General features: G+C 42.0%; 1 protein-coding gene across 1 annotated transcript in view; it reads right to left on the reverse strand.

The window, feature by feature from the left end:
- LZTS1 (leucine zipper tumor suppressor 1) overlaps positions 1-20,368 on the reverse strand; it is a 54,553-nt gene extending 34,185 nt beyond the window's left edge. Inside the window, exon 1 of the mRNA XM_007536222.3 lies at positions 20,150-20,368. The gene's annotated coding sequence lies outside the window, so the exon portion shown is untranslated. The remainder of the gene's footprint in view (positions 1-20,149) is intronic.
- Positions 20,369-22,543: the final 2,175 nt, after the last annotated feature.

The following is a 22,543-nucleotide window of genomic DNA, read 5'->3' on the forward strand; positions in this document are numbered from 1 at the left end:
TTTCTTTGGTTTATGTAATACTCTTGGTTTTCCTTCCAGTCTCTTGGTTTCTCTTTGTCTGCCACTTTTGAAAATTTCATTCAGAAATGTTGGTGTTCTTTGGGGTTTAACCCTGGCCCCTTGCCCCTCTACTCTTTGTTGGCTCCTCTCTCTTCATGATTTCAGCTGCACATATATGGAGATGACTGCCTTGATTCAGGTCTACAGATGAAACCTGCTACCTTTATGGATGGGCCTCCCATAAACTCAACATGTCTGAAATGGAATTCACCATTCTATTTCCTTTAGGGTATTAACGGGCCTTTGATTTACTCTTTCCTAAGTCTTCCAAGGATTACCTTACTATAACCACCACCAATCTAAATCATCTAGCATGGTAGAGAAGACCTCATGAAAAGCCTTTCATTGTATTCTTACTCATATAAAATAAATTACTCACTCCTCTCACCCTACCCTCCATCCATTTTTATTTACTTGAATTATGCAAATCTGCAAGATCTTCCACTGACTTCACATGCTACTACTGCCCATGCCTAAATCCCTTAGTTTTTGCTAAGGCAGACTTCCATGATGAAGCCTTCTCATTTGTTATCGATATGTACTTATTCTTATAGCAGAATAATCACAAGGTAGTTTAGGCCCTCGTTTTATCTCTTTTATAGGTAATAAGACAATGCTTTGCTCAAAACTATATTCTAATTTCTAGCATAATTCCCATACCAGAGCCCAGAAAATGTTTCATGAATGACTATACATGTGTGTAAGAATCATATATATTTGATGACAAATGGGTTCTAGGCACTACACTTTTATAGCTGCAACATCATAAAACACTAATATGGTAGGTGTTTATAAATGCTTCTGCTCTAATCCTCAATGTAGGTGACTACATGGAACACACCAGGTAGCCTGAAGCACGGTCAGGACACTCTCCATTCCCTGTTCTATAGAGAGGGCTTTTTTTGGGCCACATGTGCTTCAGTGGTCCCCTCATCCTAGCTGCTGGTATAACACTATAGATATTCTGGAGTTTATAGGTCTTTGTGACTTTCATCATACTAAAGGATACAACTAAATAACAATCTATTGGTGTATATGTGTGTGAGACTTCCCTATGAGCATTAGCTCTTATTTTTTAAGTTTTATCTATTTTTTATTATTTTTAAATATTTACTTATCATTTTATGTGATAGGGCAGAAATTGAGAAAGAGACAGAGAGCCACCCGAAGCACTGCTTCACTGATCATGAAACTTCCTCCCCAAGCAGGTGGGGATCAAAGGCTTGAGCATGTGTCTTTGAGCATGGTAATGTGTGCACTCAAGCAGGTGTGCCACCACCTGGCCCCATATTAGCTTTTTCTAAGTCATCTGTACTCTAGGTTCCATTTTAAGAGAATCCAAAGTTCACAAAATGATCAATTGTCCTGATTTGCCTAAAACTATGGCAGTTCTTGAATGGTGAGACTTTAGTATTAAAATGTGGGAAGTTCTCATCAAATCTGAATGAGTTGGTGGCATTATCTTAGTTTGGAAGTAGGGATTAGGACAAAACACGTACACACACATACACACACTTAATGTCAGTGATATCCATAGTCTTGGTCCTTCATTGACTGGCTCTTTTGGGTGACATGTTAGAAGAAAAAGTTATTGTGACTGCACATGCATATTTTGAAAGGGGTTGTCTATAAGGCATGTGAAGGACTATGGGGGGCAAAAAGATGTTTATGGGGGAAATGAGGGAATCATTAAGTTGTAGGTAGAAAGAATTAAGCACATTCAGTATTGCTAAGCCTATCTCCAATACTCCTGACGAGAGAGAGAGAGAGAGAGAGAGAGAGAGAGAGAGAGGAAGAGAGAAAGAGGAGAGGAGAGGAGAGGAGAGGAGAGGAGAGGAGAGGAGAGGAGAGAGGAGAGAGAGAGAGAGAAATAGGAGAAGGTGTTTTAAGAGGGAGAAAGAGAATAGGAGAAGGTGATCTAAGATGTTATGATAGAGGAGAAGGTTATCTAAGATGTTACGATAGAGGAAGAACCTAAAAGGGTGAGGGGAAATATGAAGGGAAAAGAGGAGACAGGCAAGGAGGGGGGGGGGAAGATGGGAAATGCCTGTGATAGCAGAAAAAGGAGGGGCCAGGCTGGTAGGGGGGGAGAGAGCCTTCTTTGTGATATAAATGGAGTGACTTGGGAGGGGGAGCAATTTGAGGAAGTGGGGGTGTGCAGCAAACTAGCAGAGGAGATGAATGCAGAGATTATATCATATATTATATCATAGCTGCTGGTTATGGAGATCTGATTTCTTTTGTGTGGATGCCACATGCTGAGAGAGCTGATACTAATTAAAAGAAGTCAGGGCTTAGAAGTAAAGAGGTATGCATTTTAGCAAGGTTAAAGAAATCATGTAACTTGCTGAAATGAAAGTGGTTTTCAGGAACTGATGCATATTTTAATAAGAAGAGAAGTTTCTAAAACTAGTGCTACCTATCCCTTCTCCACTACCACTATCATTAAACAATAATTGTAGGAAATAATATAATCCTGGGATAGATTTGTACTGTTTTATTCATTTTAAAATGCAATCACTTAAAGAATGGGTAATTGTTAAAGGCATCCTCAGTATTAGACTTTGAGGTTGATGATAAGAGCATAAGGGTGGTATTAATATTTTAAAATGCCTTTATTGGGGGATTAATGGTTTATAGTGGACAGTAAAGTACAATAGTTTGTACATATGTAACACTTCCCGTTTTTCCACATAACAATTCAACACCCAATAGGTCCTCCTCTGCCATCATGTTTCAGGACATCAACCTTCCCCACACCCCCACAGTCTTTTACTTTGGTGCAGTACACCAACTCCAGTCTACTTTCTGCTTAGGTGATATTGATCTTAATAACACAAACAAACAATCACCCAAATGATTTAAGAACTGAGCAATTTTTTTGTCTCCAGGGTTATTGTTGGGGCTCAGTATCAAGCACCAATCCACTGCTCCCTGTGGCCTTTTTTTTTCCATTTTATTGGATAGGACAGAGAGAAACTGAGAGGGAGGGGGAGGTAGAGAGGGACACACACACACACACACACACACACAGAGAGAGAGAGAGAGAGAGAGAGAGAGAGAGAGAGAGGCAGAGAAAGAGAGACCTGCAGACTTGTTTCACTGCTTCTTAAGCATCCCTACCTGCTGGTGGGGAGCCATAATTCTTATTTTTAATATTTTTATTTATTTATTATTGCCTAGAGAAACTGAGAGGGGAGGGGAGATAGAGAGGAAGAGGGACAGAGATACCTGCAGACCTGCTTCACCACTATAGGTGGGGACCAGGGGCTTAAACCTGGGTCCTTGAGAACTGTAATGTGAGCACTTAACCAGGTGTACCAATTCCTGGTCCTTCTGTAATTCTTAATAGCTGAGATAGTCCATTTTTTTTCTCTTCTCCCTTTCTTCCCCCACTGTTTGCTCCCCTCTTCCAAATACCACTAATTGTATAACACTCACAAAGCCTTTCCCAGGCTGTTCGTTTAACTTGCCCATCTGCCACCAATATTCATCACCATTCACTCTCCCTGGTCACCTCCTCCATGAAGTCTTCCTATGCCTATCTCCCTTGATAGTAAGTCTTAAAAGACTAACTCACAACAGGTAGACTAAACCTACAGCAGTTCTGATTTCATCCTCTCTAATAACTAGTTTGTCCTGTACCAGTTTTCTAACCTGCACTGATTTGAGGACTGATTTGAGATCACTGTGTGATCTGTCTCGACCCCCTCAGCAGAAGGTCTATTTAAGAAAGAAGAAAGGAAGGCAAAAGAGGATCCATAAGGCTATAAGAAAACATGTTGGTGGACTGTTGTTAGGAAAAAAAAAAGGCAGAAACCTAGCTATTTAACTAAGAGTTGCTATAAAGGCACTGAACTTCTTTTTCTCAATTTACATCCCAAGATGAAAAATGGGGTAGGAACAGGCAGGAGAGAGGAGCCCTTGGTCTTCCTCTTATAAAAGAGGTAGTAAAACTCTTCTCATTTAGGTGCCCAATAACCCATTCCTCAGAGAAAAGAGGAGGTTCTATTTCCCTCCTTGTCTCAGTTCTTTCTTTCAAAGAATTGGCCCTGGTCTCTTTAGAGGCCCAAAATAGGGGTGCACCCTTCCTCCTGTTTTAATCTGCCTAGTAATAGTGCTAATTGGAGGGACTTCAGCTCCCTGCCAGCCTCGCTCTGTCAGGTGTAAAAGTCCTCTCTAATTTTCTGGGTGTGGATACTGTTCCTGCTGACATCCTTCCTTTGGAGATAAATTGTCATTCAGGCTCATGAAAGGCCCCTTACAACTGGCTCATTCACTGTACCTCATTGTGCTTGCCCATTCATTGACATTCATTGGGATAATTCTTCCTGCTGCCACATACACAGGCTCGTGCACATGTGTTCAGACCCCATGTCCCATTAGCAGTGAGGACACTTGAAACAAATGGCAGTGCTGTCTGAACGTAGAGCTGCTCTCTTCCTCTAGTAGCTAGGGAGTCTATAGTACTAATGTTATTTCAAGAAGTACCAGAATTGTTCCTGGGAGGGAACAAGCAATTCCTTCTCTAAACACTGCCAGCTCCCCCTCTACAGATAGATGCTTCTTTCCCACCCTACTTCTCCCAGAACCACTGGTTATGGAGATCCAATCCCTACTTTCTCTGAGCTATCTACCTTAGGCTGATTTCTTCATGATGCTAGGACCCAAATTCTCCTGAGAAATGAAATCCTGTGAACAGGACTTCTAAGACTTAACTCTAGTCCCACTTCCATGAGGAAGACATTCCCTGATCACCATTCCAAGGCCCACAGTCTTGATGTCTATGGATTACTTGACACAAAGGTCTTCTATATGAATGAATGAATGAAACTTCTAGGGGGCCAGGTGGTGGCACACTTGGTTAAATGCACATAGTGGACTTGCACAAGGATCTGGCTCCCCACCTGTAGGGGATATGATACACAAGTGGTGAAGCAGGGCTGAGGTATCTATCTTTCTCTCTCCTTCTCTATCTCCCTCTACTCTCTCAGTTTCCTTCTCTGTCCTACCCAATAAAATGGAAAAAAAAATCACCACCAGGAGCACTGGATTCATAGTATTGGTACTGGCATTGAGCCCCAGTGATAACCCTGGAGGCAAAAGAGAAAGAAAGAAAGAGAAAGAGAAAGAAAGAAAGAAAGAAAGAAAGAAAGAAAGAAAGAAAGAAACTTCTAAGAGGAAGTCCAAAATTTATGCAAGGAAGAACTGAGACTCACATTTCTGTAGTCCTCCTTCTGGACTAAACCCTTTTTAATAACAGTCACACTTTAGCAGCTTGAATTTACACAGCTTCTGACACTGTTAGGGTTTATCAGTAATGAGTGGGAGATCTCTCTCTCTCTCTCTCTCTCACACACACACACACACACACACACACAAATACAATTGTAAATTGATGTTCCAAGAAGCTTAATCTGTATTGACTGGAATTTACTGTGGAAATGGTTATTTTTAATTTTTTTCAATATTTTATTTACTGATTGATGAGAGGGATAGGAGAAAGCCAGAGAGTAAGAACTAGACATCACTCTGGTACATGTGCTGCTGGGGTCAAACTCAGTACTTTATGCTTGAGAGCACATCATTTTACCCACTGTACCACATCTGAGACCACTGTGGAAATATTTAAATCTTCACCATTTTAAAGAGAAAATAAAATGGCAATTAAAATAAAAAACAAATTGGCCTCGGTACCGAACTGCATGTTTTAATTACATTTTTTCAAACACAGTGTCACCTACCCATTTCCTTTTTTAAAATTTGTTTATTTATTTATTTATTTTCTCCTGGGTTATCACTAGGGTGTGGTGCCTGCCCTACAAATCCACTGCTTCTGGAGGCTATCTTTTTCCCTTTTGTTGTCCTTATTTACCATTATTATTGTTATTATTGTTGTTGTTGTCATTGTTGTCGGGTAGGACAGAGAGAAATCGAGAGAAAAGGGGAAGACAGAGAGGGGAAGAGAAAGACAGACAACTGCAGACCTGCTTCACCACCTGTAAAGCAAACCCCCTGCAGGTGGGGAGCCGGGGGCTCAAACTGGGATCCTTATGCTGGTCGTGTGCTTTATGCCATGTATGCTTAACCTGCCCTGCTATTACCTGGCCCCCACCTACCCACTTTCATCTGTGTGATCACAAAATGCCATGTAATTATGAACTGACCAGTGATGAATGATGGAAGCAGGGCAGGGGTAGGGGTTACAAGGTCTTTAAAAAGGGCTCCTTTATAGGATAAAACTTTCATTATTATTATTATTATTATTTTTATTTTTAGATAGAGACAGAACAGGGAGAGATAGGGTGACAGGATTTGGGGAGAGAGATGAAGGGGAAGAGGGAGAGAAAGAGAGATTGACAGTTCACAGCTCTGAAGCATCCTTCAACACTGTGGGGGCTGGGCTAAAATCTGCATCATGCACATGGCAAAGCAATACACTATCCAAGTTAGCTATTTTGCCACCCTTGGGCAAAGCTCTTCTGTTGCTGTCTTCTCCATGTGAGGTCCTCTGAGAGCATCTCTCCATCCCTTTACCTTCTTCCATTCCTCTAAGATATTTCTTCTTAAAAATATAAAGGTATAAAAGCTGGACAGTGGTATACATGGTAGAACACACACATTACCATTCACAGTGATTTGGGTACAAGCCTTTAGTTCCCATCTGCAGGGGGAAACTTCAGGAACAGTGAAGCATTACTGTCGGTATCTCTCCCTTCCCCTTCACTCTCAAATCCTCTCTTTACTATCAAATAAAAAATAATAATAAAAGAGGGAACGTGGCCACTGTGAGTAGTGGATTTGTTGTGTGGGCACTCAGCCCCAACAATCACCTTACTGGCAATAAAATTTCTTAAATTGGGGCGAGGTGGTGGTGCACCTGGTTGAGAGCACATATTACAGTGCACAAGGAACTGGGTTCAAGTCTCTGGTCCCCACCTGCAGGGGGAAAGCTTTGCAAGTGGTGAAGTAGTGTTGCAGGTGTCTCTCTGCCTCTCTCCCTCTCTATCACCCTCTTCCCTCTTGATTTCTGGTTGTTTTTATCAAACAAAATAAAGGTAATAGTGGTCTGGGAGGTGGCACAGTGATAAAGCTTTGGACTCTCAAGTATGAGGACCCGAGTTTGATCCCTGACAGTACATGTGCCACAGTGATGTCTGGTTCTTTCTCTCTCCTCCTATCTTTCTCATAAATAAATAAAATGTTTTAAAAAATTAAAAACAACAAAAAACCAAAATAAAGATAATAAAAACTTAAAAGAGTTAAATTAATTTTATTTATTTTGGACAGACATAAATTGAGAGGGAAGGGAAATATAGAGATGAAAAGAGAAAGAGAAATACCCACAGCACTGCTTTACTTCTCTTGAATCTTTCCCCTGCAGGTGGGTGTCAGGGGCTTAAATCTAGGTCCTTGTACACTGTATTATGTGCACTCAACCAGATGTGCTACCACCCAGACCCAGCAGTAATTTTGTTTAAAAAATATTTAAACAAACAAAAATATACAGAGATTTGGAGAAAATGTCCTTTGTAGTTCACAGTTGTTAAATGTAAGAACTATTTAATGACTCATCTATATTCTTCTCATTGTTATGGAATTTATGTTGCCCTCTATTTAATAAGACAAGTTCTTTTGCATTTAACCAATAAATAGTTTACTTACTAGACTCTTGTGTCCCTATCTTTGTAAAATAACCTACAAGATTAGAAAAGAAAACACAAGTCGAACCTGAAATGGAATTGGAGTATTACACCAAAGTAAAAGACTCTGGGGTGGGTGGGTGGGTGGGGAGAATACAGGACCATGAAAAATGATGAATGAAATAGTGGGGGTTGTATTGTTAAATGGGAATCTGGGGAATGTTATGCATGTAAAAAAAAAAGAAGTAGAAACGCAAAGCAGAAATTGACTGAGTTTGGAGTATGGCACCAAAGTAAGAAAGCAGAAGTATACTAGAGTTTGCAGTGAGTACCTCCCTAATACTTCCTCTCCACTTTTCTAAGCTTTGGGTCCATGATTGCTCAACAATTTGTTTGGCTTTGTATGTTAACTCTCTTTTCAGTCACCAGGTTCCAGGTGTCATCAGGATGCCGGCCAGACTTCCCTGGATTGAAGACCCCACCAATATGTCCTGGAGCTCAGCTTCCCCAGAGACCCACCCTACTAGGGAAAGAGAGAGGCAGACTGGGAGTATGGACCGACCAGTCAACGCCCATGTTCAGTGGGGAAGCAATTACAGAAGCCAGACCTTCTACCTTCTGCAACCCACAATGACCCTGGGTCCATGCTCCCAGAGGGATAGAGAATGGGAAAGCTATCGGGGGAGGGGGTGGGATATGGAGATTGGGCGGTGGGAATTGTGTGGAGTTGTACCCCTCCTACCCTATGGTTTTGTTAATTAATCCTTTCTTAAATAAAAAAAATAAAATAAAATAAATAACCTACAAAATGGGGCAAGAAAATATTATTATCATTACTTATTATTATGTGTTTTTCCTGGTAACACAACTTGGTTGTAATTTTGTTTCTCTGATTTCATCAGACTTGGTAACAGTACCATGTTTGCTTGTCTAGTGAGAAACAGTGACATTTGCCCTTTTCAAGGACAGAGAGAACCTGATGGGCACTTGCTCTTGAATGAGTGTATTTTATATCCAAAAGAGCACGGGCTTTCAGGCCAGACAGATGTAGACTTTAACACAAATCAGCCACTGGCTGCAAACTTTTAGGGAAGATATTTAATTGCTTTAAGCCCCAGGTTTGTTTCACTTTTCCTTTTTTTGCATTCATAAATTGCAGTTGGGTTTCTTAGTCACAGCATTTTTGAAAAACTGAGTTTAGATAATCTTGTTTTAAGGGACTATCCTGTATGTTGTAGGAAATTTAGCAGCATCCCTAGTCTCTATATACTAGATGACAATTGCAATGGCTCTGCCCAGGTTATGACAATTAACATCATTTAAGACATTGCTAACTGGAGGGTGAGTCTTTCCCAGAACTAATATACACAAACTAAGACTGCTCTGAAATGAGATGAAGTGATAGCATATATTGTGTCTCATGTGACATATAGCATATAATAAATGCTTGCTAAATGCTAGTTTCATCTTCATCCACCATGGAATATCTATGGAATTTCAAACGTGGAGTGAAGTAGGGAAGGCTATAGAAAAGAAGTGTCTGAGTTCTGTGGTCTCTCTAGGATGGAAAGAGGAGACATTTCATGGATCCTCAAGTGTTTCAAAATCACTTGATAGGAAACGATGGGATATAGCTGGAAGCCCAAAAAGGAACATCAATTTAGCACTTTACACAGTCAAGCTAAACCTTGTTTTAGCTTCATTTTCTTCTCCCATCCTGGTTGTTCTGGGGAGACATATGGCCCATTCCAGATGAGGGACTTAGCAAAACAGTAGTTTGCGTCAGAAAGCAAAGGATGTGGAAGTACTGCTGAGATGCTCACTTGGCCCAGGAAGAAAAAAATGATTCTAACTATAGATCCTGGAGCTAAGGGTTTTCCCACCCTGCCTTTAGCATCTGGTCATTTAGATTTCATAGTTACTTACCCAGCTTCAGGCCTCTCCACTAGAGAGGAAATATAGAGGAAAAAAGAGGCCTCTGGATGTTGTGCTTTATTCAAGACCATGATCCATCTATGCAAATTTAACTGTATAGCCAAGCTTTCATAAGAGTTGGAAATCTCACAGAAACTGGTGTATATCTAGGTTTTGGGACTTTGTTAGACAGTGAACCACCTGAGATGGAATTAGAGTATACTATGAAAGGAAATGTCTCACCCGAGATATACACCAGTTTCTGTGAGAGAGAGCATATGTTCACACGTATCCATAAACTAGTGCAAAATATATACCTGAAGGCAGAAGTACACTAGAGTTTGCAGTGAGTATCCCCCTAACACTTCCTTTCCGCTATTCCAAGCTTTGAGTCCATGATTGCTCAACAATTTGTTTGGCTTTGTATGTTAACTCTCTTTTCAGTCACCAGGTTCCAGATGCCATCAGGATGCCGGCCAGGCTTCCCTGGACTGAAGACCCCATCAATGTGTACTGGAGCTCTGCTTCCCCGGAGACCCACCCTACTAGGGAAAGAGAGAGGCAGACTGGGAGTATGGACTGACCAGTCAACGCCCATGTTCAGCGGGGAAGCAATTACAGAAGCCAGACCTTCCACCTTCTACAACCCACAATGACCCTGGGTCCATGCTCCCAGAGGGATAGAGAGTGGGAAAGCTATCAGGGGAGGGGGTGGGATATGGAGATTGGGTGGTGGGAATTGTGTGGAGTTGTACCCCTCCTACCCTATGGGTTTGTTAATTTATCCTTTCTTAAATAAAAAAAAAAGTTGGAAATCTCAGAACTGTCAGTGCCTATGGATTTGTTTATTAATTTTTTGGTAGATTATAAATCTTATGATGGACCATAAGGAATTTTCCTTCCCTAAACTATTCCCACAGCACTTGAGATGTTGTTAGATCCATGTTAAGGTATTTCAAATCCCCTGCAGGGAATTCAAATCCTCCCCTTCTTTCCTTCATACACATGAAGCAAAAACTAGTGAGAATAGAGATTTGCTTTGAGCACCAAGTTTCCGTCTCAGGACAGTTGGTACACACTCATCTGCCTAACAATTTCATAAGCCAATGTTGGTTTAGTCAAACAACAAATGTAAGTGGAGATCCAGAATAAAAAAAGGTAAAAGTGATTCCTCCAATATTCTTTTCACATACAACTGTCCCCATTGTCAGAATAATCAGGGGAAAAATGTTTTCACAGGCAGAATTTCCTGACCCCAAAAGTGTCCTTCCTTGACCCTCTGAACACCACCAGTACAAGCGCTTATGACCTTCCAGCATAGACAACTCAGCTTCATCCTCAATTTCCTTTCACTGGAACTGATGGAAAAGAGGTAAGACAAATATAAATTGAGTTCTTGCTGTATTTCACATGCTTTAATTTCAACTGGCTCATATGATTTTCATAAAATTTCTACATGGGCCCCAACACATTTCAAATATGAGGAAACAGGTTTTGAGAGGATAAGTGACTCACCCAATGCCATACAGGTAGTAGTAGAACAGGGACGCAAGCCTACTCTATCTGACTCCCAGCCTCCCATCTTTCTGGTATTCACTCCCAAATTCATCCATAGGGTTGAAAAGCATAAAAAAGCACATGTCTTACCTTCTGGGTATATCTGGTCTCTCTACCAGGGCTGTCAGGTGAGCAGGATCTTTTGTGGAAGACTAGGGGACACAGAATGGGTGGAAGTACTTCCTGAAGAAGGCTTTTTCCCCAAGTCTCATCTCACTGGAGATTTAATAAGATATTGTCACAGACTTAGTGACTTGGTTTTTTTAAAAAATATTTTATTTATTATTGGATAGAGATGGAGAAATTGAGAGAGGAAGGGAGATAGTGAGGGAGAGAGACAGAGAGACACCTGCAGCCCTGTTTCACCACCCATGAAGCTTTCCCCCTGCAAGTGGGGACCAGGGACTTGAACCTGGGTCCCTGTGCACTGCAGTGTGTGCACTTAACTAGGCATGCCACCACCTGTCCCCATGACTTGGGTTTTTAGCAAACATGAGGGGAGTTTTCAGACAAGTATTAGGTTAAGGAATCTTCCAGAGGCAGAAGGGGAATAGTGTTTTAAGAACATCATAGCTAAGAGCATGCGGACTTTCATATCTAGTCCTTCTGAGATAAAAGGATGCCTGCATATGAAATGACCTGCCTCCTATCTGGGCATCTCTGGTTAGCATGGCTGACTAGCACCCACACTTCTCCTTCTGTTCAGGCTTGGTTTAAACTAATCACACATAAGATGGAGGTAGTTAATTTGCTTTTCATTTTTGAAAAAATATTGAGTGGTAGGTAGTACTTTGCCTATTACTTTGAGCCTCTCACAATTCCTAGAATGAAGGGAAAGGCAGAGGAACAGAAGGAAATAAAACATCTAAAAGCATCCCAAAAGACATGAAAGAAGATATAACTGGAGGTCATGGAAATCAGTTACCACTGAAATCCAGGAATGCCCTTCACTTGGGTGGACAGCCTATCTCATTATCAACTGTTAAGTGCCCAAAGCAAGCCTATATAACAATCAAGATTTGGGAGTTTGATAAATTCTACTGGACCTCAGTTCTAGTCCACTATTAGCAGTGGAATGAGTGAATAAAGGACTCTGAAATGGGAGAGCAGTCTTAGTTTAGTCACTAACCAGCTCCCCCACTGGGGGCCTCTATGTCTTCATCCACTTGTCTACCTATCTATCACACACACACACACACACACACACACACACACACACACACACACACACAGAGAGAGAGAGAGAGAGAGAGAGAGAGAGAGACCTTCTTCCAGATTCAAAGTGAGGAAGTTTTGTCCATATATCCTATTAAAATACACTGATCCCTGACCTTTTATATCAGATTAAAAGCTTTCTTGTCCTTGAAACTTCTGCAACCTATATACATGTTCCTAGGCTGTCTGAGATCTCTGGGGACATGTGTTATCAACTAGGAGACAGAGAGGAGGAAAGCTTTCTAATAAACAATGTTACTTCCAGAAAAAGATCTGTCTACTCTCAAATCCATACTCCATTGTTAGAGTAACATCTTAAAACTAAAGGACTCTATTACCTTAGTGACTCCCACTGACTAGCATAACAACACAAAAACATCAGAGCCCTTCTTTCATCTGACCTAACTTGTACTCTTATGTTTGTTTCTCAATTACCTATTGTCCCTATCTTTGCCATCTCCTTCCTTCATCAGCCTGCAGGGTCATTTTCAAATTCTACATTTCCCATGAATAGTTTTTAGGCCCATTTGGCATTGGATAGTGACTTTATAAATGTACCTTTCTATCTCTAAAACAAAACAACTTGCAGAAAGATCTCCCTTTCACTCATTTTTTTTCTCTCTCAGGAATTTAAAGAGAATCAAGCATCCAGTGACCTTACAAGAATGGAACTAAAATAAGAAGAACTGAGTTCCTGGGGTCCAGAATGGGAGTTCTTGGTGGTGAGTAGAAAAGAGACAACTTGAAGAGGGATTTGGAGATATAGGAGCAGAGAATAGGTAGAATGGAACTTAATGTCATGGTATGATCCAGAGTTAAGCCCATCCCTAATATTACTAAAAGAAGTTTTGGTGCTATAGTGTCTTTCTCTCTGTCTTCCTATCTATCTTTGTCTCTGTCTTTCTATGAAAAAGTCCAGCTGCAGTGGTAAATCCCCAGTGACAAACTAGAAGGGGGAGGGATGTAAGGGTCCTTTTAATTCTAAGATTTTGTATTCATGCATTGTTTTGGACCTATATTCTATGTAGGCTTTCTAGTGTCCTGTTAAATCTTGGAAGTATGGATTTAGAGGTTGTGTTGGAACTCTAGCACAGAAGAAACTCCAACATCAAGAGAAATGTCTAAGCTTCAGATAACCCAGGCATTGTTAGAAGAGCCCAGAAAGGTGAAAGCCTGGTACTCATCCTTGTAAATAAGGAAAGGTCCTTTCTGGAAATCCAATTCCCCTGACCAGTCTTGCCCCACAGCTTTATTGGGAGCCTTTGGGCAGGGGCAGCTGCAGGACCAAGAGGGGAAGAATGCAGGCAGCTGCAAACTCTGGCCTGCCCACCTGCCCTCAAAGAAGCGCTGCCTTTCAGTGCAGGTGGAGGCTGGGAGCTCCACCTGGGGTTTTGTTTTCCACACCTGCTTGCAGTGTGTTTTACCAGTGCCAGTGCCACTAAGGAGCTGGGGCTGAGGGAACTTGATCAGCAAAGTGGGGGAGGTTACCTTCTCAAGATAATGAGTCTATATAATCCTCTTCACCCTCCCTACAAGAGTAGATCAAGCAAGGCCCAGCATAAGCTACCTCTTAGCAGTTAATAGGTCAAAAGCAGCCTGGGCTCTTCCTCATTCCCTCATACTCTGGAAGAAGATGGAGAGAGAGAGAGAGAGAGAGAGAGAGAGAGAGAGAGAGTCCAGCTTGTGTTGGTGCTGTATTCCCCTTCCATCATCTCCCTAGGAAACCAAACAAATGTTATCAGTGACTCAGAGAACCTCCCTGTCAAGGTTACTCTGCTCTCTGCCTGATGCAGTCTGACATGAGAACTTGCTCTGTTTTCTGCCTCCTGTCAATCCCAGCACATTGTCCAGGTGCTGAATGAGTTATCAGGCCTTTAGTGACACCAAGACAGAAGGTCTCTATGTTTCTGCTTTCCTAACTGATCTGTTCTGAGATGTAACCCTTTCCCTCCCTAAAGATACCTCACTGAGATAGTGAACCCAGTTCCCCCTTGTTACTGTTTCTCCTGCTTGCCTAGGTCCCTAAGCCTTGTGACCTCTAGCCACACAAGATCTGAAATGTCTGGGTAGGGAGGGCCATCATCTGTCCAGCATGGATTGTGACCAGAAGCACACACTTGAGGTATAACAGACTTTCTTTTTCATTAGGGTTTATCTCCTATGCAGGGAGGAAGGGTAGAGACTAACTGATACTATTGATACAAATAGTCAATGGGTCTGACAGCTATATTATAGAATTTAAAGAACAGGGAGTTGATAGGAAAATCTTTCTTTCTCCACAGCTCATGGCCTTTCCTCCTTCTAGACTAGGCAGGTGCAGAAACTCAGCTGTGAGTGCCCCAGACAGTAGAATTTCTGTCCTTCTAAGCCAGGACCCACCTACCTACCATGGCCCAGCTGTTCTGTGTCTTTGTAATCACTAAGCTTTGCTTCCTTGAATCCCTCATCCTTCACTTTCTCTTGCCTCCTTTCTTCCTTCCTGGCATGCCTATACTCAATTCTCTTTTCATCAGGAATATAATGTTTGGCTGCTTTACACCCACTCTTTGAATGCTGCCAGTGAATAATGACTAAGATGGTGGGTGGAAGTACAGCAAGTTGAGACTAATTTAGCAGTCCAGGGTGCTAGGAGGAGGGTGATTTAGCAGCAAATGGTTTTGCAACAGCAAGAAAGCAAAGATAAACCTAAAGTCAACAAGCCAGGGATTCAATTGCAGAGCCCTGACCTGGCACCTCACTCAGGAAATGTTTCCACCTGGGACTCTGTACATGGAGTCTAGACTCTGGGTTGAGAAAGGAGTGTCCTTCAGCAATGTCCATCCCCACCCCTGACTTCATCTCTACTTTAAAGCTCTTGAAGGGCCCCATCCTAATACATCCTTTGATCTGGGAATCTTATCTAGATTAGTTCCTCCTTGCTATGTTCTGGGAGCATGTGCAGCTCTGAAGGGCTGATGGAACACAATAGACTGCTCTGAGCTCAGGAGAAACTGAGTTTCTGTGGTGTCAGGAGGGGCTGCCTGAGCACCATTCAGATCTTGTCTTAGAGAGGTATGGATATTCGGGGTCTTAACTTGTGAAATCTCTTAGTACCCATATTATGCTAATGTTACTCTGAGTGTGAGATCAGATAAAAGCATGTCTCATGGGGAGAGATAATGAAAATGAATGAATGAGAAAGAGGGGGGGGGTCTTCTGCCAGACATACTAAGGTATCTGTTCCCATAGTGACTGACCAACAAACATAGAAGCAAATCTATGGGAGATCTGAATATAGTAGCTCTTTATTATCTTTGTTCCAGGTAGTACATGAAATTCATAGCACACCTGTTAAGTTAGCAGTTTAGCCTGTCAATAAGAAAAACTGTCTTTCTGATTACAAGATTTTGGCTAGTGACATCCCCTCCACTTTTTTTGTCCTGTCGTTTCCTTCTGTCCTTTCTTAACTATCCACTGCACCCTCTTTTTCACTAATATTACAACCGATTCTTAAGTCATTTCTCATCTGGGAATAACCCCTAGGTATAAACACACATTGTAGTGTGGTTTCCATACAGTATTTATATTACTGCTGAAGAAATGGTTATCCTATTTTAGTTTGGAATTTACCTTTTTATGAATAAGGTGAACCCCCTGAAATAAATTATGGAATTAAATTTGCATTACAATGACAGAGGAAATATCCTTGATTCAGATTTTGCAAAAGCAAAACATGCTATAATTACAATGAGGAGTGGACTGAGCCTTTTGAATTGACTAGCTATAAGGAAAGAAATATTATATGATAGTGGTCTGGGAGGTGGCATAATAGATAAAATACTGCACTCTCAGGCCAGAGGTCCAGAGTTCAATCCCCAGCAGCACATGTACTACAGTAATTCTCTTTATCTGTCTCCTCCTATCTCTCTCATTAATAAACAAAAAATAAAAAGAAAAAGAAATAATATATGGTAAACTTCATTCAATGAAGAAACTCCAGAATGATATTCTGTTTTATTACCTTGCCTAATTTATATGTATAGTAAGTTTTCAGAAATGGGAAGTGGGCACAAAGTAAATTCTTAAGACTCTCATCATGCTTGAATTTAATAATTATGAAAGTAACCATATTCTTGTAATTTTAAATATCTCTATTCCAGCACATTAAACATCTGTAAACAATTTAGTGAACCTAAGTCAAATTAGTGAAGTTTAATAGTTGGGTCATTATAGCCCCAGATTGCGAATCAAGGTAGGTGAGTTTTCACTCTAGCTTTCTACTTAAAATCTTGGGTAAATTCCTTTGCCTCTGGTAGACTTAATTTTCTTATTTGCCAAGCATATAATAGAACATAATATAATAAAAGAATATAATATATAATAGACTATAACAATAATAATAGAAACTATTAATATTATTATAACTAATAATAAAACAAAGGTTTATTCTAACATAATAATCCCTATGTAAGAAGGTTATTAAAATCACCATTCCAGGAAGGCTAGAATCAGTGGAAACCATCAAGTGGAAGTTATCTCATGAAAGCAAGAGACAGAGAAGCAGAGTGTAGATACAGAGTTTCTCAGGTAGAAAGTAACTACCCCAAATCTAACTCATAAACATGTGACTTTGTTTAACATGTTCCCATCCACTTTCCTAAACCCTTGGAAGTGAAGATCTGAGGCCAATTTGCACACTCATTTAGCTGGAGGTAGTTGGAAGAAGTGAGTTACTTTCTCAGCTGTCTGGGGGACTGGCCAGGGAGGTTATTAGGTTTCTATTCCACCTGGAAGAGAAAGTCCCATCTCATCTACCTGCATCTTGGAGCTACACCTTTGGCAGTTGCTACACCTCTATTCTCTTTATTAGGTTCATTAGGTTCAAGTTCATAGTTTCTAAGGTGTAATACATGACTACTTTCTCCCTGATGTTGTCTAGCTCACCTTCTCATCATGGGCAGATATTGTGTTTAAAGTTAACACTTTGCAATTCACATATACTGCTTCATCTTCTTAATTCTTATCACAGGTGTTAATCTAAAGCTATTCCAGTCAATTTATACATCCTCCATTTTATTGGCCTCTTACATGGATTAAACCTATAATAAATAGCAAAAAAATTTTTTTCAAACTTGAGTGATCATCTCTGAAAGGAAAAATTAAAATTGCCATAGAACTCTGAGAGGGCATGTGGCAACCACCATATAAAAAAATAACAAAGTTAACTCTCTTTTCAGTCACCAGGTTCCAGATGCCATCAGGATGCCGGCCAGGCTTCCCTGGACTGAAGACCCCACCAATATGTCCTGGAGCTCCGCTTCCCCAGAGACCCACCCTACTAGGGAAAGAGAGAGGCAGACTGGGAGTATGGACCAACCAGTCAACGCCCATGTTCAGCAGGGAAGCAATTACAGAAGCCAGACCTTCTACCTTCTGCATCTCACAATGACCCTGGGTCCATACTCCTAGAGGGATAGAGAATGGGAAAGCTATCAGGGGAGGGGGTGGGATATGGAGATTGGGTGGTGGGAATTGTGTGGAGTTGTACCCCTCCTACCCTATGGGTTTGTTAATTTATCCTTTCTTAAATAAAAAAAAAAATAACAGTAATTCAAAGGGCATGGGAAGGGACACACCAGACCCTGTCAGTGTGAAATTCATTAAATTATAGTCAGATTATTTCCACAAACTTAGTAGCAATTCATATTCCACCAATAGCAACATAAGCGTGCCTATTTAAGATTTTTAAACTAGGGGCCAGGCAGTGGCACATCTGGTTAAGCACACATACCATAGTGTTCATGGACCCAGGTTCAAGCCCCTTCACAAGTGGTGAAGCAGGGCTGCAGGTTTCTCTCTCCCTCCCCTCCCAATTTCTCTCTGTCTCTAATAGTACATAAATAAAAATAATAAAAAATTTTCAAACTATGATTATACAAAAGTCTATTCAAAAGTAAATACAAAAACCTAAAAGCCTAAAGATTTCAACTGGATACTTCTTTGTTGGTGAAACTGCAGAAATATTTCCTTATTACTCTGGTGCTACTGCCTTCATAGATTTCAAATGTGCAATTTTAAAATCACAAGTCTAAACCCTAGCCTAGCACCTCCCACTTAGCAGTGTGACTGGCGGAAAACTCTGTCCCTCTGATACCTTAGCTCCTTCACTTGTAGAACACAGAAAGCCCTGTTTCCTGCTAACCTAGTAGTTATAAGAATAAAGTAGATAACACATGAAATATGTCTGTGATGTGCAGAAGCAAGGCGCTGGGTAAATACAAGGTGTGTTTAAACATCTGGTCTGATTAGTGTGAGTGCCTCTACCTACAGACTTCCACCTACATACTCTTCTTCTCCACCCTTCCTACCTATAAATGCCTATATTTGCATGCATTTATACATACATGCATATACACACACATATACAAAAAAAAATTAAACACCTCCATTTTTATCACAGCAGAAAAACTGTTTTTGAACTTAAAAGAAGTTTGGGATATAAACAGTTTCTTTCCAAAAATCCACATATCTATTTCAGGGCCTGTGTTGCAAGAAGAATTTCCAAGCAGACAGCTCATCTCTTTGAAGCTGGGGCTGTTCAAATCCCACCATAACAATTAGTTTGCACTTCCAGCACAGCAGGAGACTCTAATTTGGTACAGCTCCTGCCTAGAGCTCTCTAGAACACAGTATCTTCTGGTTTTCCAGCACTCAAGATCAGAACAAAAGGTTGGTAGTCACAAAAGAATGTGGATAGAATGGAGGAACTCAGAACCTTATGCTTAGGTCCCCACACACTCGTATCTAGAAAAATGAGGATCCTGAAGGTAGGAAGTCTAGAGCACTTTCCTAGGCCTGCCATAATTGTGATAGAAAAGAACTCTTATTTGTCCCTCTGTTCCATCCTTTCTACAGAAACATCACCTGGCCTTTGGTGTTAGGGAGCCTGTTGTTGCTAAAGTGTTAACTTTCCAGGCTGGGATAAGCATGTGGAGTGGTGGTGGTGGTGGTGGTGGTGGTGGTGTGTGTGTGTGTGTGTGTGTGTACACGCACATAGGTAGGAAGGGAGGGTTACTTGGGGTGATGAAAGAAGTGAATGTCAAGTGTGTGTAGGTGTGACTGGTGGAGAGGGTGTAAAAGAAAGATGGACACAAAGAGACGATACTTTAGGCATATCCAGTAAGTATTGAATCTGGTTACCTGAGGCTTCAAGCACCACTTAAACACTCCAATCCATCACCCCATCTTCTAGCCACTAAATCCAGTATGACAGTTAGTGCAGCATTACAAATCTCTAACTGCAACGGTGTTCTTTCTCCCAGCGCTGACAAAGCCCATCCCAAAGTTCCTCAAGGCAAAGTTCAGTGATCCCACTCCAGCTGTCAGACCTCACTGTCTGGGGCCAGGGCTCCTCTGCCTCACACCTGCCTCCTTCTTTTCATCTCCAACATCAGTATCACGGAGCACCCAAGTCCATCACAACGAGATTCAGGGCTGGAAGGAAGTACATCTCGTCTGCATAAGACAAAGATAGAAGGACAGACACACCATCTTTTCCTTGGTGTTGGGACCAGATCAGTAGTCTCCACCTCGGCAGAGGGGGCAAGTCTGACAGTCGCATCCACAGACAAAGATACCTAGACAGACTCGGGTAAAGACAAAGACGTGAGGACACGGGGACGCAGTGCCAGGCTCCGACAGTAGCGCTCTCAGCCTGGGCTCCGGATCCAGGAGGCAAAAATTTCTGCGGAAAGGCAAGACCCGTGGCCACCGCACCTTACCTGCCCTGAGCCACCGCAGACCGCGGGCTCTTCTACGGTGAGTTTGCAGGGCTTCTCTCTTTTTCAGAGTTGCCAGACGGGACAGGTCCCGTGGCCGCCTCAGTTCTAGTCTGGATGGATGACGCAGGCAGAGAAACTTTCGGCCTCCGTTTGCTCCGCGGTGCCAGGCAGCCGGCCTGTATGCGGTCCGCGGGCCCCGCCGGGCAGCTGCAGTGCCACTCACAGGCCGGGGCGGGGCGGGGTGGGGCGGGGCGGGCCGAGCTGAGCCCGGCCGCCGCAGGGCTGCTCCAGGGGGTGGCCATGAGGGGCGGGGCCTGAAGGGCGGGGCGGGCGTCCAGCAATGCTCATTGGCGGCCGTAGAAGCAGCCCCGCCCTCACGCTCCTGGGCCTTTGTTTCCAGCTGATAGCTGGGGCTTCTCTGACCTCCATGGCCCTCAGCTGGTGGTGCCAATGCAGCATTGTTGGCCCACACCTCTCTTCTGACTTCCGAAGAAATCCACTGGTGCTCCTATTTACTGAGATTTTTTCTCTCCTCGCTCCCTTTCTATTCATGCTGCTCTCATCCCCTCCTTTCTTCATCACCTGTATTCTTTTATCATTTCCCTCTCTTCTCCATGTTCCTCAGGTTCTTTGTCACCCTTTTCCTCTTATTCACCAATGTTCTTTTCTCAGAACATCTCCCCAGTTCCTACTCTCAAGAACCGCAATAAATAAATAAATAAATAAATAAATAAAAAAAACAGGTTTTTAGGTTCAAAGACTGGACAGTCAGTCTCGTGAGAGACATAGCTTCCTTCAGCAAGCTAGGATGACTGAGATGAGCCCAGTGCAGGTACACTCCCACTCCCAGGGCATTTCAAAGACAAACTTTTCCAGTTCATGGCTAGGAACTGAGTTTCAGGTGAGAGCTGAGGCCTGCTTCAAGTTTATAGGTATTAATCTTACCTTTCAAACAGTGTCATTTTGTTTGTCATCCTCATTTTCAACTTCTAGGGATTGAAATAAGAGATAAATCAAACTTAAAAGCTTTGGTCTGACGAAAGTCCAGGTAAATGGAGTGCCAGGTGAACATGAAACTTAAGTTCCGAGGGCGCAAAGGCTAATTCTCTAAAATCAGAGATGAGACAACCTCATCTGTAAAATGTCTATATGTGTGGAGGAAAAAGACTGAAGTGACAAATCTTTGATTTTTAAAAAATATTTATTTCCTTTTGTTGTCCTTGTTTTTTTATTGTTGTAGTTATTATTCTTGTTGTTATTGATGTCCTTGTTTTTGGATAGGACAGAGAGAAATGGAGAGAGGAGGGGAAGACAGAGGGGGGAAAGAAAGATAGACACTTTCAGACCTGCTTCACCGCTTGTGAAGCGACTCCCCTGCAGGTGGAGACCGGGGGGCTCGAACCCGGAAACTTAAGGGTCCTTGCACTTTGCGCCATGTGTGCTTAACCCACTGTGCTACCGCCCAACTCCCCAAATCTCTGATTCTATGTGGAATGGGGAAGAGAGAGAGACAACTCCAAGGGGAAGCCACCTTTTTACTCTGTCACTTGCCTGCTTAGAGACCCCTGTATTCGTTCTCAAGACCACTAATTCTGAACCATAGAGATTTCAACGGTCAATCCCAGTATTCCTAGAAACACAAAGTTAAGAGGATGAACAGCCCCTCATTTAGGAGGATGATCCCCCCCCCCAGCTTAGACTGAGAGTGACTCAGAAGTTACTCAGGTTTCTGTGCTAAATATGCATATATATGGGACCTAGGTTAGACTAATGGGGTTAACAATTAATGGTATTTATATATTTTCCTCATATTGGGGAGCTACTCTCTGCCCTAATCTAGCTTTCTAGCCTTATTCTCTGACACTATCTTCTCATGCAATACTTTAGTCTACCTGCATGTTAATGGCAAGCACAGGCAAGAATTACTGAAGTCATAGGCCACCTGGAACATGGACTAGACTTCCTAGCTTCTTCCCATATGAAGACCCATAGTTTAATTTGCTCTATTCCTACCTTTGGGTTCCTGTTTATTCGACAGTTTGCTTTATCTGTTACTTCCTTTTAAGTCAACAAGGTGCAAATGCTACCATAACTCCATTCTGACCTTCCAGGGCAGATAACCTCACCAGTGTGCCCCAGAACCTCACCTCTCTAGAGCCCTACCCCATAGGGAAAGACAGAAACAGTATGGGGGTATGAATTGACCTGTCAATGTCTATGTGCAGTGGAAAAGCAATTACTTAAGTCAGACCTCCCACCTTCAACATACTCCCAGAAAGGAATAAAGAATAGGAAGCTTCCAGTAAAGAGGATGGGAACTCTGGTGGTGGCAGCTATGTGGAATTGTACCCCTGCTGTCTTGCAATCTTGCTAATAATTATTAAATCAATAATA

The sequence above is a fragment of the Erinaceus europaeus genome, chromosome 19, assembly GCF_950295315.1.
Source record: "Erinaceus europaeus chromosome 19, mEriEur2.1, whole genome shotgun sequence".
Lineage (NCBI taxonomy): Eukaryota > Metazoa > Chordata > Mammalia > Eulipotyphla > Erinaceidae > Erinaceus > Erinaceus europaeus.